General features: G+C 39.7%; 1 protein-coding gene across 2 annotated transcripts in view; it reads right to left on the minus strand.

The window, feature by feature from the left end:
* cbc (crowded by cid) overlaps window positions 1-12,786 on the minus strand; it is a 54,676-nt gene extending 41,890 nt beyond the window's left edge. The window contains exon 1 of one of the 2 annotated variants that reach the window (XM_070092459.1): window positions 12,603-12,786. The gene's annotated coding sequence lies outside the window, so the exon portion shown is untranslated. The remainder of the gene's footprint in view (window positions 1-12,602) is intronic. The other variant, XM_070092458.1, reaches the window with a different exon arrangement.
* Between the last annotated feature and the right edge of the window lie 4,034 nt (window positions 12,787-16,820).

A 16,820-nucleotide genomic window follows, 5' to 3' on the forward strand; every position in this document is an offset into this window, starting at 1 on the left:
TACTAGTGGCACCCCTGCTTTTCATTGGGGAGATGTTGCATTGTCTGCCGAGTCTTTTGCTTTCATAAGGAGTGATTTTCGTGTGCAAGTTTGGTACCAATCCCTCTAGGATTTTCCCAAGTGTATATGATCGTGTATCTCTCCCGCCTGTGTTCTAGGGAGTACATGTTGAGGAATTTTGTGTGCTCCCAGTAACTGAGGTATTTTACAGCAGTCATGTGTGTTGTGAAGTTCTCTGTACACTTTCTAGGTCAGCAATTGCACCTGCTTTTAAAGGTGCTGTTAGTGTGCAGCAATATTCAAGCCTAGATAGAACAGGTGACCTGAAGAGTGTCATCATGGGCTTGGCATCCCTAGTTTTGAAGGTTCTCATTATCCATCCTGTCATTTTTCAAGTAGATATGACTGATGCAATGTTATGGTCTTTGAAGGTGAGATCCTCTGACATGATCACTCCCAGATCTTTTACGTTAGTTTTTTGTCCTATTGTGAAGTTGGAATTTGTTTTATACTGGAACAGAGCTTTTCACTGAAGCCACCTCAGACTTTACTCTGTTTACTACTACTCTTTGTGTTCTATTTGTTAGGAATAAACAGATCCACCTACCAACATATCCTGTTATTCCTTTATCACACATTTTGTGCGCTATTACACCATGGTCACACCTGGCAAAGGCTTTTGCAAGCTGTGTATACTACATCTGTGTTTTGTTCATCTTCTAGAGCATGCAGGACCTTGTCATAGTGGTCCAGTAGTTAGGACAGACAGGAGCAACCTGCTCTAAACCCATGTTGCCCTGGGTTGTGTAACTGATGGGAATCGAGATGGGTGGCGACCTTGCTTCTTATAACCCTTTCAAAGATTTTTATGATATGGGACATTAGTGCTATCAGTCTGTAGTTCTTTGCTATTGCTGTACTGCCCCCTCTGTGGAGTGGGGCTATGTCTGTTGTTTTTAGCAGCTGTGGGATGACCCCTGTGTTCATGCTCCCTCTCCATAGGATGTTAAAAGCACATGACAGGGGCTTCTTGCAGTTCTTGATGAACACGGAGTTCTGTGATTTTGGGCCTGGGGCAGAGTGCATGGGCATGTCATTTATCACCTTTTCAAAGTCATTTGGTGTCATGGTAATATCAGATAGGTTTGAGTCTGCAAAATTCTGTGTCTCACTCATAAAAAATTCATTTAGATCTTCAACTCTCAGTCTGGTTAGCGGCTCGCTAAAAACCGAGTCATACTGGGACTTGAGTAGCTCACTCATTTCCTTGCTGTTATCTGTGTAGAACCCATCTCGTTTAACCCTTTGACTGTTTCGGTCATATATACACGTCTTACGAGCCACCGTGTTTGACATATACGTATACATATACTCAAAAATTCTAGCAGCTTCAAATCAAGCAGGAGAAAGCTAGTAGGCTCACATGTGAGAGAATGGGTCTGTGTGGTCAGTGTGTACCATATAAATAAAATCCTGCAGTACGCAGTGCATGAGAAAAAAAAAACTCTGACCGTGTTTTTGGATTAAAACACTGACTTTGCCGTGTATTTTCGTATAGTATTTATGGTTGTATTCTTGTTTTCTTGGTCTCATTTGATAGAATGGAAACATATTATAGAAACAGAGGTGATTTTGATTGGTTTTACTATGAAAAGAACCTTGAAATGGAACTCAAAGTAGGGGAAATGTTTGATTTTTGCCGATGTTCAAAAGTAAACAAATGACGTCATTGTCCAATAAATATCCAACTAGCCATTCTAATATGCAGTCATGAATGGGTTGACATTATTTATACAATTATTAGAATATTGCAGTAGTCTGCATAACAGTAAATCTTCTATTTTTTGTTTGAATAAAAATTCAAAACAGAAAGCAAGAGTAATATCAGAGGGGCCTAGAAGCATGACTGATGAACAAAGAAAATGTTATTTTAGAGCCGGTAATGTCTGCATTGTTCATTCTGGGCCCTATTTTGAAACTGGCATATTTTTTAATTTGCATGAAATTGGCCAAATTGCAAATTTCTGACCACGTTATTGGGTAGTTGAAATCAGTAAATGGGCAGTTTCTTGTATACTCAATCGATAGAACAAATGGAATTCTAAAGAAATAGCTATGAGTTTGGTCGACTGGAACAATGGAATTAGCCGAAAATAGGGCTCAAAGTGGGCGAAGTCGCTGATTCATAAATATTGCCGAGGTCACTAACCTCGTGAGAGCATAATTCCGTAAGTTTTCCATCAAATTTCGTTCTTTTGGTGTCATTACCATCGGGAAAAGATTCTCTATCATTTCATAAGAAAAAATAATTTTTTTTTTTTTTTCAAAAATTTTTTGACACCAGGTGACACCTCAGGGTTAAGTAGGAGCCCAATACTGGATGTTACTGTCGACTTTAATTTGGTATAAGAAAAGAAATATTTTGGGTTTCTTTCACTTTCATTTATGGCTTTCAGTTCTTCCAGCATTTCTTGACTCCTGTAAGATTCCTTTAGCTTTAGTTTGATGTTTGCTATTTCTCTCACCAGTGTGTCAGTATAGCTACTGAATCCCCTTATATGTATACTTGTGTAGTATATTGTGGATCGTATCATCCATGTATATATCTAGGCTTCCTGGTCAGTAGGCTCAGTGACTAGCATGTGTGACGTCACGTGGCGCTGTTGTGACCCCTTCGCGCCTGGGATCCTTCTCAGTTCCCGTCAGACCTACCAAGCAGCTACAGGCAGGTTGGGCCTCCCTCTTCACACTCTGCCAATATATGTGTTACCATCCAACAAGTGTGCTTAACTCCAACCATCATATCTCCTACGAACCCCCACTACAAATGGTGCCAGCGGAGGGCCTGTAATTCTGTCGATTACAGCGATTTCTGGAGATAAATTTCTACTGAGCCAATCGCCATTTTGTGACACTTAGGCCTCCCAAGACGGGTGATGCTCAACATCCCAAGCCAGCTACCCCAAGCAAGCGTTCACCAGCCTATTGCTTCCTACTTACTGATCAGTCTCTGTGTATTAGCGTTTTATTTGCTTATTTGCATTACTTCCGAGGAGTTGACCTGGGCTTGCAAAGTAAGCCAAGCCACCAAGCCAGTCTGTGGGGGAGAGTCCAGCCCAACCCTACACCATCCAGCCTGTCTTAAACCAGCCTTGCCTGCGAGCAAGCTTTCCACCCCTGCTGTGCTCATCGTTACAAGTTATCAAGCCAGTCTGTGTGAAGGGTTAAGCCAAGCCAGCCAGCAACTAACCCAGGTGACTTAACCCAGTACTCAAGCAAGCCATGTGGGTCCAGTCTTCTCCATTATTATTATTATTATTATAATCAAAAAGAAGCGCTAAACCACAAGGGCTATACAGCAGTCTTCTCCATTGCTTTGTGCTTCCAGTTCTAGCTGTTCTGAGTGCTTTATCATCCCTGTGGTGTTGTGGTATTTTGTGGGTTTTTAAGCCAGCCTGGATTAGAATATTTTCGTGCCTAGTGTGGGTGTCAAGTGGCTTATGCCGTTCATTCCATAGGCCCATGCGGTGTCTCAGCGTGGATGCCTCAAGCACTCACACCACCATCACTACCACTGTAATTTTTACCCTTATCACAGGTCCTAGCACCTTATTTTACGGACCACATAGGGGGGTCAAGAGACAAGAGTGTTCCTACGAACCCCCACTACAAGTGTCTCCCTACCTATTACAGATATACTGGCCTCTTTTAGCTGCTCTGTTATTCTTAGCCTTCGCTTGTATAGGGACCGCCTTTCTCTTTCTAGTTTACATCTTCTCCTTCTCAAGTGCCACGGAGTTAATTTGTTCTAGACAAAGGTTTGGACCTGTGTTGCTTAAGCTATCTTCCCAGTTTATATCATTTAGGACCTGGTTGACTTGGTCCCACCTTATGTTTTTGTCACTGAAGTTGAATTTGGTGAAGGATCCCTCGTGACTTATCGCATTTTGTCTGTCTGGGGCCCCCCCGCATGCACGTCTGAACCTCTATTATGTGATATGAGTACAGTGGTACCTCAAGTTTCAAACAGCTCCCAACTCGAACAATTATGTAAGTGTATTTTTGTAAGTGTATTTTTGGGGGGTCTGAAATGGACTAATATAATTTACATTATTCCTTATGGGAACAAATTCGTTCAGTATTGGCACTCGAACAACCTTCTGGAATGAATTAAGGTCGTAACTCAAGGTACCACTGTATATTGCTTTTGATATGGTAATATTTCATATCAGATCATCATTATTAGTGAAGATGAGGTCCAGTGTATTCTCTAATCTTGTAGGCTCTATTATTTGCTGGTTTAAGGTGAATTTGGTGCAGAAATTTAACAGCTCGTGCGTGTGCGAGTTTTTATCTGAGCTGCCTCCTGGTGTTATCTCTGCTACAATATTATTTGCTACATTCTTCCATTTTAGGTGCCTTAGACTGACCCAGCCCTCACCACTTTGATGACTCGCAAAGTGGAATTCTACCTACCTGTCCCCTTGGAACCACGGCCAATGAACTGGAATTCTTTGAATTATTCTTTGACCAGCCATTGATGGAAACTATTGTCAGGGAAAGTAATAAGTATTTTCAGTACACCATGGCAAATACGATCTTATCACCACAGTCAAGACTACACAGGTGGAAAGAGACGACTGTTGCAGAAATGTATTTGCTTTTTGCAACAATAATGCTTATGCCTCACGTCTATAAGCATAATATAAAAGCATACTGGTCCACAGATCGGCTAATTTGTACCCCATCCTTCAGTGAAATAATACCAGTGAACAGGTTTATCTTACTGTTACGTATGTTGCACTTCTCTGACAAAACCAGGCCTGACAGAAGTGACAGGTTATACAAGATTAGAAATGTTTTCATGTATCTCAAACAAAAGTTCAGGATATACTTTTATCCATTCAAGAATCTTGTAATTGACGAGTCTTTGATTTTGTTCAAAGGTAGACTGTCATTCAAGCAGTATATACCGAGCAAGAGGAACCGCTTTGGTATAAAATTGTTTGTACTCTGTGATTGTGACAGTGGCCTGGTGTTGGATATTGTTGTATACACGGGTAGTAAAACATTGAAAGATACCAAGATGTTATTGGGTATATCAGGTGACGTAGTGAGAAACATGATGGCACCTTATCTTGGTAAGGGCCATACATTATATACCGATAACTGGTACACAAGCCCATTACTCAGTGATTTCATGCAAGTGAACAAGACAGATGTGTGTGGCACAGTGCGTTCTAATCGTAAACATATGCCCAGGCTCAACGCAGGTGTTCGTGGTGATGACGTGCAGGTGTTTACTGCCAATGACATCATGGCATTACGGTGGCATGACAAACGAGATGTCACATTGTTGACAACCATTCACCGTAATGAAATGCAAGACAGTGGCAAAGTTGATCGAGTGACTAATGAACGTATTCGAAAACCAGTGACAGTGATTGATTATACACAAAACATGCGCTTGGTTGACAAGTGTGACATGCAGATTGGTTTTGTTGACTGTGTTCGTAAGAGTTACAAGTGGTACATGAAACTTTTCTTCCATCTCATGGACATTTCAATGCTGAATGCATATAATATGTACCAAATAAAGACTGGTAACAGACCACCGTATGGTGAATTTTGTTTGTCTGTTGTCAGACAACTCATAATGAAGTACCAGGTAACAACACCTGCAATACAACATGGTCCTCGAATTCATCACAATATACCCAAGCGTTTGAGAAGAGAAGGTGATCATTTCATAATACAGCTTCCTTCAACTCAAAAGAAATTTGCTCAGAAGAGATGCATTGTCTGTGCACAAACAAAACGACGGCAACAAAGACGCAAAGACACTCGGTTTATGTGTGAGGAATGTAAGGTGCCTCTGTGCATGGTGCCTTGTTTCAAGGAGTTCCACAAGCTCCAGCAGTTCTAAAACCATGTCCAGTGATTGTAAATATGTAAATATATGATAGAACATAAGTATTATACAATATTTGTGCATGTTTATTGTAATAAACAACAGTGGTAAACAATAATATGATAATAACTTTAGTGCAGTTATTGTGTTCAATACAGTGAGTTTATATATATAAATTATATACAGTATTGGTCTCTCAGGCCCCAAATGTTAGTAGGAATAGAAAAAAATTGGAAAAGAAAAGAAAAAACAACTAAAACAACAAAATAATATAATACGCGTATGTGGAATTCGTCGATGTTGCCGCCACCACATCATTTTCTACAAACTTCTTGGCACTGTATCTCGGTAAGTACTGATCAGATTCTAATTTTTTTTGTTTTATTACCTTCACAAAAATATGCTCTTTAATTCTGTAAGAAAAAATAATTTTTTTTTTTTTCAAAATTTCTTGGACACTGGTGCGTGACTTCAGATTTTGGCCTTGGACCCTGAAAGGGTTAACAGCTCGTGCGTGTGCGAGTTTTTATCTGAGCTGCCTCCTGGTGTTATCTCTGCTACAATATTATTTGCTACATTCTTCCATTTTAGGTGCCTTAGACTGAAATCCCCCAGGAGCAAGATGTTGGGGGCAGGAGCTGGAAGATTTTCCAGACACTGATCAATTTCCACAAGCTGTTCCTGGAATTGTTGGAAAGTTGCATCTGGAGGTTTGTATACAACCACAATGACCAGGTTTTGGTTCTCAGTCTTTACTGCCAAAACTTCAACTACATCATTTGTGGCATTTAGTAGTTCTGAGCATATATGCGACTGTGATAAACAGGCCAAATGCCCTCCCCCCTTTTTGCCTGCTCACTCTGTCGCATCTGTGTATAGGTTGTAACCCAGATCCATATTTCATTGTCAAGGTGATCCTTTATGTGCGTGTCTGAAAACCGCGAACATTGCGTTTGTGTGGCATACAAAGAATACGTAACCTTTATTCGGCGCATGTACACACCCTCATTTACAGGCTATCTCCCCCAACCAGCGAACCAGGTGACTGAGGGTTGATGATGGGGCCCCGTCGTTCAACCAGTACCCAGGTTCCAGCCAATGAGAAGATGGTTTTGGCAATCGCAGAGGTTATGTGGGTACCACTCTCCTGTCTGCCCTTGTCGTTCCCATTCTAGAGCTGGTTGAAGCACGGTCTGCTCTCTAGTGGCTTCTATTCTGCATTGCTTACCGTGGAGTGCACTAATACCTATTGCTGTACATAGTGTATATAGTGTACATACTTCTGTTCTAAATTGGTGAAGGATAATATAAGTCAAAAGTTTTCTGCTGTGTTTATTTTGCTCCCTTTACACCCAGGATAACAGGCCATTTGGACTCCTGGGTTGTAATAGTTTGACTCTGTAAGCAGTCCACCAGAAATTATGTAAATGGTGCAAAGGTGACATTAAAACAATATCAAAGATGGTCGACACAAACCCACTACAATTATAGTATGTTCCTCACTTAGCGACGAATATGTTTACCAACGTGGTCTTATAAATGGAACTCCATCGTTAACCATTCCAGGGCCAGTCCCATATATGTATGGCTTGATAGCCAGTGTTGGTCCCGTACGTATTTATATGCCAAAATTCTAGCACCTTCAAGTCTGGCGGAAGAAAGCTGGTATGCCTACATATGAAAGAATGGGTCTGTGTGGTCAGTGTGCACAGTATAAAAAAAAATCCTGCAACACACAGTGCATAATAAGAAAAAAAAATCTGACCATGTTTTTGGTTTAAAACAGCGAGTTTGCAGTTTATTTTCATATGGTATTTATAGTTGTATTCTCGTTTTCTTTGTGTTATTTGATAAATGGAAGATATGTTACAGAAACAGAGATGATTTTGATGGGCGTCATGATGAAAAGTACCTTGAAATTAAGCTCAAAGTAGCGGAAATGTTCGATTTTTGCTGATGTTCAAGAGTAAACAAATCACGCCACGTGTCTAATACACGTTAACTGGCGAGTTTAATATGCTTTCACAAGTGCGCTGATATTATTTATACCATTTTTACAATAATGTAATAGTCTGCATAACAGTAAATTTATTTTTTGTGAGAATAAAAATTCAAAATAGAAAGCAAGAGTAATATAAGAGGGGCCCTGGAGACGCAACTAATGAACAGAGAAAAATGTTATTTTAATGCCAGGAATGCCTGTCTTGTTTAGTCTGGACCCTATTTTGAAATTGGCATCTCTTGAAATTTGGTTGAAATTGGCAAAATTACCAATTTCTGACCACTTTATTGGGTAGTTGAAGTTGGTAAATGGGTGGTTTCTTGTATTCAATCAATAGAGCAAATGGAGTTCTAGCAAAATAGCTATGATTTTAGTCGACTGGAACAATGGAATTGGCCGAAAATAGGGCTCAAAGTGGGCGAAATCGTGGATATTGCTCACTCTGTGGGTGCATAATTTCCTAACTTTTACATCAAATTTCGTACTTCTGATGTCCTCACCATTGGGAAAAGATTCTCTATCATTTCATAAGGAAAAATCTTATTTTTATTTTTTGAAAATTTTTTGACCCTGAGTGCGAGTTATGGATTGAGGGTCTCGACCCTCAAAGGGTTAAATGAGGAGAGGCTGTACTTTATGAATTTTTATTTTACAATAATTTGTATTCATTGTATTAACTTGTTTTCCTCATTGTTATAATGAAACTACATTATTTGAGGACCTGCTGTATTTTGTACATGCAGAGATTTGAATAAATAAGATGAATCAGAATAAGATTTTGTTTGGATTATTAACCCTAAGGGTTAGTAATCCAGAATAAATCATGTTGGCCCATGACCTGGTGACAAAGCTCTCGCTTTACACACTGAGGGTCCAGGTTCGATTCCCGGCAAGGGTGGAAACATTGGGCGTGTTTCCTTACACCTGTTGTCCCTCGTCACCCATCAGTATTATTATAATAAAAAAGAAGAGCTAAACCTACAAGGGTCATAGAGCACAGTCACCCATCAATCAAATGGGTATCTGGGTGTTTGTCGACTGGTGTGGGTCGCATACTAGGACAAAATTAACCTAATTTGCCTGAAATGCTCTGCATAACAAGTGACTCTATATAATAGTACATCATTGATGTCAGCCAGCCCTGTACACCTTGTACATGTACAGTAGAACCTCGGTTTTCGTGATTAACTTGTTCCAGAAAGTCTGACGAAAACCGAATTGTATGAAAACTGAAGCAACATTTCCCATAAGAAATAGTGTAAATCCAATTATAATCTGTTTCTGACATCCAAAAATATTAACAAAAAATACATTTTATAAAGAATAACTATAGTTTTACATACAGAAAACAATGAGAAATAAATATAAATGACTATTGAAATAGATAAACGAACATTTAACATCACTTTTACCTTTATTGAAGACTGTTGGCGTATGGAAAACAGCGAGGAGGGGAGAGGGAGGAGGAGAGGTTAATGTTTGGAAGGGGAATCCCCCTCCATAAGGACTTCAGGTATCAAGGCCCTATCCAGGGTTACTTTCCTTCTTTGTCTTTTACTGGCACTAGGACCAGCATAAGAGTCACTGGACCCCTGTCTCACAAAAAATCTGTCCAGAGAGGTCTGTTTCTGGCATCTCTTTAAGATTTGCCTAAAATGGGACAAGGCACTGTCATTGAACATGTTGCAGACACAGCTTGCAACAGCTTTGTTTGGGTGATATTTCTCCATAAAACTTTGCAACTCATTCCACTTACTCACCCAAACCCAAATAAATAAATGAATAACTGAACCTTATAAATTGTATATCTTAAATGTTTCTCACAATTATATCACATAAATGTTAAACCTAAGACCCAATCTAACTTTGTTATTTTTTAAATACACTACCTAACAGAATACTCCATTCTACTGAATGTACAGCAATGCATGCAACCATATGACCTGTCTTTGTAATACTCATTTGTGCTTTATTGTTATCTGTTTACAATTATGTTTTATCACTGATTACATCATTGCTTAGTTAATCTTAAGTTAATTTTAAGCCAGCCCATAATGCTATGCATACAAGTGGCTTTGGCATGCTGCTCTTACCTGTATTTTTTTGTACCTCTGTATGTATGTTCAAATTATTAAATAAATAAATAAATAAATAAATAAATAAATAAATAAATAAATGTCCTTAATCACTGAAGAAGGCACATTCTAGCAATGCTCACTCAACAAGAAACAAAGTCAGACTGAGTCAGAACGTGTGGGATGCTTTGTGTGGGTGCAGGCAGGCAGATGCATTTGGTACGGCGTACCATTGTCAACTCTACGAAAACTGAGCGGATGTACAAAAACTGGGACAAAATTTTGACGAAAAAAGTCATCAAAAGCCGAATCCTACAAAAACCAGGGCATACGAAGACCAAGGTTCTGCTATACCTGTAGAAATAATGATATTATTATTATTACTATTATTATTTTGTTTTTCAACAAGTCAGCCGTCTCCCACCAAGGCAGGGTGACCCAAAAAGAAAGAAAATCCCCAAAAAGAAAATACTTTCATCATCATTCAACACTTTCACCTCACTCATACATAGTCACTGTCTTTGCAGAGGCACCCAGATACAACAGTTTAGAAGTATAAATAAAGATATTTAACATATCCCTCCAAACTGTCAATATCCCAAACCCTTCCTTTAAAGTGCAGGCATTGTACTTCCAATTTCCAGTACTCAAGTCCGGCTATATAAAAATAACTGGACTCGAGTACTGGAAATAGGAAGTACAATGCCTGCACTTTAAAGGAGGGGTTTGGGATTTTGGCAGTTTGGAGGGATATGTTATATATCTTTATATATGCTTCTAAACTGTTGTATCTGGGCACCTCTGCAATGACAGTGATTATGTATGAGTGAGGTGAAAGTGTTGAATGATGATGAAAGTATTTTCTTTTTGAGGATTTTCTTTCTTTTTGAGTCACCCTGCCTGGTGGGAGATGGCCGACTTGCTAAAAAAAAAAAAATTCAGGATGTCATCAAGGAATGTCAGTCTTATTTCCTATGGGGTCCTTTAATCATCTTTCCCCTGGGATATAACCCACACTACTCACCTATCAAGCAAGTACCTACTTACTACTAGATGAATAGGGGCAGAAAAAAGTAAGGAAATACGTATTCCAAATGTTTCCATTTGTATGGCAATTGAACCCTAGTGCCTCAGTGTGTGAATTAAGGCCCCTACCATGTAAGCCATGAGTGCCTACAATGAATGAAGGGTTAAAGACTGGGATTATTACAGATTTTGATAGCCAGATTATTCTTTTATATCAATGCTATATGACTTATGCCATAAGACAAATAACTTCTTGTTCATTGGTAATTAAATAAGGTACATAATATATAGATTGTATGATTGTGTATCATGCCAAGACAAAACCATCCCCATTACTAAATTTACCAATTGTAATACTGTTATATGTTTTGTACTACCTCACTATTATTAATTTAATTAATTACGTCAGTTACCTAACTTTTATATCAGCATGTAATAAGGTACAGTGGAACCTCAAAAATCGAACTGCTCCCAACTCAACCAATTATGTAAGTGTATTTTTGTAAGTGCTTTTATAAGTGTATTTTTGAGGGTCTTAAATGGTCTAATCTAATTTACATTATTCCCGATGGGAATAAATTCATTCGGTAGTGGCACTCGAACAGCCTTCTGGACCGAAGAAAGTTCGATATCTGAGGTTCCACTGTATATTAAAATGTACTACTCCATAACCTGGGTCAATATAGAGTAAGAATTAGGATTAGTCTGCCTGAAATGCCTAGGCATGCTAGTGGCCTTCTTTGTAACTATTATAATCAAAGAAAGTGCTAAACCAACAAGGGTCATACAGCGTCTTTGTAATTAATATTTTATAATATGTAAACCACACATTGTAAGCTTTGCAAGGAAATGAACCTTTTCATTTTCATTCATTTTCAATACACTTACATACTTTTCCAGCATCATATACGTAATCTGAGGTGCCTCCTGCCTCGCCTCACTTCAGCTTCTGGTCACCTGAACTCTCTACTATGTATCAACCTGTTTTAGTTTATTCTGTATTATGACTGATGAAGTCACTCGTGGGAAAAAAAAAAAAGTTTCCTTTAATAAACATTATGAACTATTCCAAGCTTACAAGGAAGTGTGGAATTTTAAATACCCTGCCTCGGTGGGAGACGGCCGACTTGTTGAAAAAAAAAAAAAAAAAAAAGAAAAAAAAAAAAAGAGGTAGCACAGAACCTGGGAAAAAGAAGGCAATCAGGTTTGATCAGAGGAAGAGAAAGGTATCAGGATTTCTCCACGAACATCAAGGTAACCCATTCCATCTTGAAGGGAATATAAATAATGAGAAAGTACTTTTTATTCTGCGTAAGTAGTAGTTTGACGTTAGCAGCTTATCTTTGGCTGTTTTTTACATACATTTGTTTAAATAAGTTCGATGGCCATATGAATGCGAGGTGGACCTGCTTAGTATGGGCCCAGTAGGCTTACTGCAGTGTTCCTCCGTTCTCGTGTAAAAAAAATCAAGAAATTAAACTTGTGGACTGAAGCTAAGAATCACACCACTACAGTTACCTACTGGACGTCACAATTATTCATTTAAGCTAGTTAGAAGTTATGCAGACAATGCTCATTTCCTACTTACCAATGGTAATGTGGAAAAATATTATTTTTAATGTTATAACAGGTGTTGAAGCTTTCTTTGTAGGGTTTATCATGTAAACTGACAGCATAAGCCGTATTGTGTTGAAGCTCCTAGTGTTGTTGTTGTCGCTGGGGTTGTTCAGGGCCACCAAGCTAAGTCCTACCACATGGGAGTCCGGGGTAAGTAACATTATTCAGGTATACACAGATAGATTATCATACATAGCAGCATATATGTAGAGAACCTAGGATAACCCCCCCCCCAAAAAAAAAAAAAAAATACCACGGGTGGGGTTTGCACCCGTGCTCTGGAGTTTTGAGACTCTGACCGCGGGTTCAAACCCCATGGTTTGTTTGCAATCATTACGATTTCGTGAGTCATAACCCAAAAAAGTCAGATAGTGACTTATTTCCATTGGGATATGGGGTGCACAATAAACTAGCCACTTTGGTGGCAAAATCTAATCAAAATCTAATCTCCATTGGGGTCCTTTTAATACCTTATTATTATACTAGAAAGGAGATAATGTATTACTGTTATTATTATACTATAAAGGAGGTATACTAGGAATAAGGTAAAATGAGCTATTTATATTTACATGTGTGTTAGCTAAAAAAAAATATAAAAAAATCATTCTCTCTTTGTCGTTACTTTCATTAAAATAAATAAAAATAAAGTAAAAATATTTCTTTCTTTCTTAAGGTTACAATGTGTATTTACATACAGCATGAATGGAGCAAAGAAAGCCACTATCATGCCTTGGCATTTCGGACAGACTTAAATCACAACCAAAACTTCGCCTTGAAGCCAAACATGATGCTTTAAGCTGTATTGATAACTTAGCCACACAGCACACTCGCTCTACCACTTTTCTTGATCTAAAATCTGCATTTGATATTGCGAACAGAACCGTTATACTACATGAACTAGCCAAAATGAATATTGATGGTAGCTTACTCTGCTGGATAATAGGATACCTGTCAAATAGAGTATCCTCTGTCCTTTACCAAGGCTTCAGAAGTGATTCTAAAGAAATGTCTTTAGGTACACCGCAGGGAGGAGTTCTTAGTCCCATGCTATTTAATATTCTGATTAATGCTCTCCTAAATGCTCTACCTGGCTCACCTAAACATATAGCTATAAGCTATGCTGATGATATCATGATCCATACAACAGGGCATAAGAAGATGAATACCATTCTTAATGAAGTTCAAGCAATTTGTAATCGACTAGGCCTCATAATATCTTCCTCTAAAACAAAGATATTCAGTTCGTCAACAGTCATTGAGTAGTGAGGACGTGTGCTGCTCATTTTCCAACATGGCGCTGCATAGCAACAGGCGCATCAACACTGTTTGCGTTGAGTTGACCCGTGGGGCTGTCACGGGAGCCACGATGGATTTGTTACTACCGGCGATTATCCGTGATACCTACGGTATCGCAAATGAAGAGATATGTGGTGTAGCACTTAATGGGACGACACGGATTTTCGTTAAAATGACGTCAGCAAATGTCTACGAAGCAGTGGTGGATAAGTATCAAGAGACCATTATAGCCGTCAATTCAGCTGTATCAGTACGTCTTCATGATGTATCAAGATACTACACATGGGTAAAAATCAAGAATGTGCCTTTTGAAGCGACTGATTTTGTTATAAAAGATGAACTACGTAATTATGGTACGGTTCATATGGCCTCTGCAGGTCGGTGGGCCGCTGGACCTTATGCTGGAAGTTTGGAGGGAACATATTCAGTCAAAATGACCTTACGCCACCCCATACCGTCCTATATTATGCTGCAAGCATTTCGAACTCAAGTATATGTGACATATGCGGGGCAACGTCGTACGTGTCGGCTGTGTGGGTCGTATGACCACATAGCGGCACAGTGTGGTAAGCGTCGTGGGAATCTCCAAATATCGCAACAGCAACAACCGGAAGAAGTCGAGGAAGTTGAGGGACGAGAACAGTCTTATGCTCACCCGTCTCGACAACGGACATCTTGGAGTGAAGAGGTAGAAAAAGCGCAGGAGAATGCTTTGGAGGATGCAAAACAGCGAGAAGAATCACCGTCACTGGACATAAATAAAGTATTGGAAGAGACTCTGCCCACTATGGGGGAAGAGGATGTAGCGGCGTCTTTAGTGAAGGCACTGGATGTTTTGTTAGACGAGTCGATCGTCAACCATGTGGAGGATCCAGGTGCAATTTTGGGATCGGTTGAACATCATGGTGAGGCGACGGATGGAAGCATTGAGTCTAGTGTGTCGCATGGTATGACGGTAAATGTAGCAGAAGTGGAGGTGCATCACGATAGTACTAAAGAAATCCCAATGCAGGTGGAGGGTAGGACGCGAAAGCGAACTGCGACCCCATCAGACTCAGACGACGTGCTTACTCCTGCCCAAAGGCCAGGAAAAAAGTCTTGGGCGGATGTACAGAGGACAGGGAACAGAGAATCCACGAAACAAGGGTTTATCAAGGTGGTTCCCAAAAAAGGGGGGAGGGATAGAGGTGGTGTAAAATGTATAAGTGAAAAGTCTATACCTAGAACGAAAGGAAAACCCCATTAATTGACTTTAAGGTTTTGACAATAAATATTAACGGTTTGAGATCTGAGCGGAAGCGAAAGTGGTTTAATGAATTTTTGGTGCGTCTAGATGTGGATGTGGTATTTATCCAAGAACACAATTACAGAATTGGATATGAGTTAGAAATGGATGGTTATGATGTGTATATGGAATATGCGACGAGGTTAAAAGGAGGCGTCGCCATTCTGGTAAAGGAAAATAGCCCGTTTGTAGTACGCCATAGTGAAAGGGGGGAGGGGAGAGTGATTAGGGTGGATGGTTTATGGGGTAGAGCACACATAAGTTTTGTATGTGTATATGGGCCGGCCGAGGGAGATGTACGACTTAAAACTCATTTTGTACAAGATGTATTAGTATATTATCTACGTAGTTTACCAAATGTAGCGATAATAGGGGGCGACTGGAATTGTGTAATACGACGAAAAGATGTGGAGCCTCGAGGAGCAGGTTGTTGCTTGGGATTCCTGGGAGATTTATTGACGAGTGTGGGTTTAATGGATGTGTGTGGGGGGGGTGGCATGGTGGAGCATACTTTTATTAGACGAGATTATGCGGCGAGACTGGATAGAATGTACGTGTCTAGTGCGGTTACAGTGCGGAGAGTGAATGTGATAAATGTGGTTTTTTCGGATCATAGAGGAGTTGTAATGGATGTAGATATTGAGGGTGTGCCTAGAAGGGGTCCATCTTTTTGGAAATTAAATGTAAAGTTATTGAAGAGGGAGGAAAGTCTTTTGTCTTTTGGGCATATGTGGGAACGCCTTGTGGTTGAAGCACCTAGAGATGTGGATTTGGTTAATTGGTGGGAAACGATAGCCAAAAAGCGAATTAAGGAATATTATATTAGTCAAGGAGTGAGATATAGTCAGTTACAATACGGTTTCCAACGATATTTAGAGGGGCAGTTGCGCGACTGCTATGTACAAGCGAATGCTAATTATCCTGTTATAGAAATTGAAAGAATTAAGGAGCAACTACGAAATTTACAAAACGAAAGGTTTGATGGGGAAAGGCTTAAGGGTGGAATCGAAGAGGTTTTGTGGGGAGATCGGCCGTCGGCGTGTGTGTTGAGGAATCAACACAGACGTCGCAAAGCAATGGAGTTAATGGGGTTGAATGTTCAGGTAGGTATGCAGGGGTATAGAGTGAATCAGGAGTTGACGACGACGGAGGGTATGAGTGGGTATATAGATGCATGGGTTAAATTGAAAACGCAAAGTGTTGGAATAAGTGAAATTGCATTGCAGTCAATCGGTAGGTTTGTGCAGTGTGAGCTGGAGGAGCATGATCGTTTGATGTTGGGAGGGCCGATAACGGAGTGTGAGACTTGGGAGGCTTTATCTGGGGCGCAATTGGGTAAGGCGCCAGGAATTGATGGGTTGCCCAGTGACTTTTATCTTCAAAATTGGAACGTTTTAAAGGGGTTTTTGGTACGTTTATTCAATATAATGAAGCGGGATGGGGTTTTAGGGGAACAACAAAGGTTGGCTGTGGTCGTCCTAGTTCCTAAAGGCGAGCCATTAACGGTTAAAGATTATCGTGCAATCTCGTTATTATGTGGTGACTATAAAATTTTTGGAAGGATCTTGGCTAACAGAATAAAAAAAGTCCTGGGCAGAGTGATTGACA

The sequence above is a fragment of the Cherax quadricarinatus genome, chromosome 39 (assembly GCF_038502225.1).
Source record: "Cherax quadricarinatus isolate ZL_2023a chromosome 39, ASM3850222v1, whole genome shotgun sequence".
Classification (NCBI taxonomy): domain Eukaryota; kingdom Metazoa; phylum Arthropoda; class Malacostraca; order Decapoda; family Parastacidae; genus Cherax; species Cherax quadricarinatus.